Source organism: Leopardus geoffroyi, chromosome B2 (assembly GCF_018350155.1).
Source record: "Leopardus geoffroyi isolate Oge1 chromosome B2, O.geoffroyi_Oge1_pat1.0, whole genome shotgun sequence".
Lineage (NCBI taxonomy): Eukaryota > Metazoa > Chordata > Mammalia > Carnivora > Felidae > Leopardus > Leopardus geoffroyi.
Window position 1 is genome coordinate 71,247,545 of NC_059332.1, and position 637 is coordinate 71,248,181.

General features: G+C 37.8%; 1 pseudogene; it reads right to left on the reverse strand.

Annotated features, from left to right (window-relative positions):
* Positions 1-216: 216 nt before the first annotated feature.
* LOC123610044 lies at positions 217-311 on the reverse strand (annotated as a pseudogene).
* Between the last annotated feature and the right edge of the window lie 326 nt (positions 312-637).

The following is a 637-nucleotide window of genomic DNA, read 5'->3' on the forward strand; positions in this document are numbered from 1 at the left end:
CTGGCTAGAAGCTTATTGATTTCATTGATCTCTTCAAAGATCCAGGTTTGATTTTGTTGATTTTTTCCTATTGGTATCCCATTTTTTCCTGTTTTGATTTCTGCTGTAATTCTTTTTTTATGTAATCTGTGACAATTTTTTAAATTACATTTTCATTTTAATTCCAATACAGTTAACATGCAGTATTATATTAGTTTCAGGTGTACAATATAGTGAAAAACTATGGAACACTTTAGAAATTTGTGTGTCATTCTTCCACAAGGACCATGCTAATCTCTGTATCTTTCCCACTTTTTTTTTTTTTTTTTTAATTTTTTTTTTTTTTTCAACGTTTATTTATTTTTGGGACAGAGAGAGACAGAGCATGAACGGGGGAGGGGCAGAGAGAGAGGGAGACACAGAATCGGAAACAGGCTCCAGGCTCTGAGCCATCAGCCCAGAGCCCGACGCGGGGCTCGAACTCACGGACCGCGAGATCGTGACCTGGCTGAAGTCGGACGCTTAACCGACTGCGCCACCCAGGCGCCCCTCTTTCCCACTTTTTAAAATATATGTGTTGCTGAAGTGAGTACTCTGCTCTAATTCTTATTATTTCTTTTCTTCTGCTTACTTTAGATTTAATTTGCTTATCTTTTTC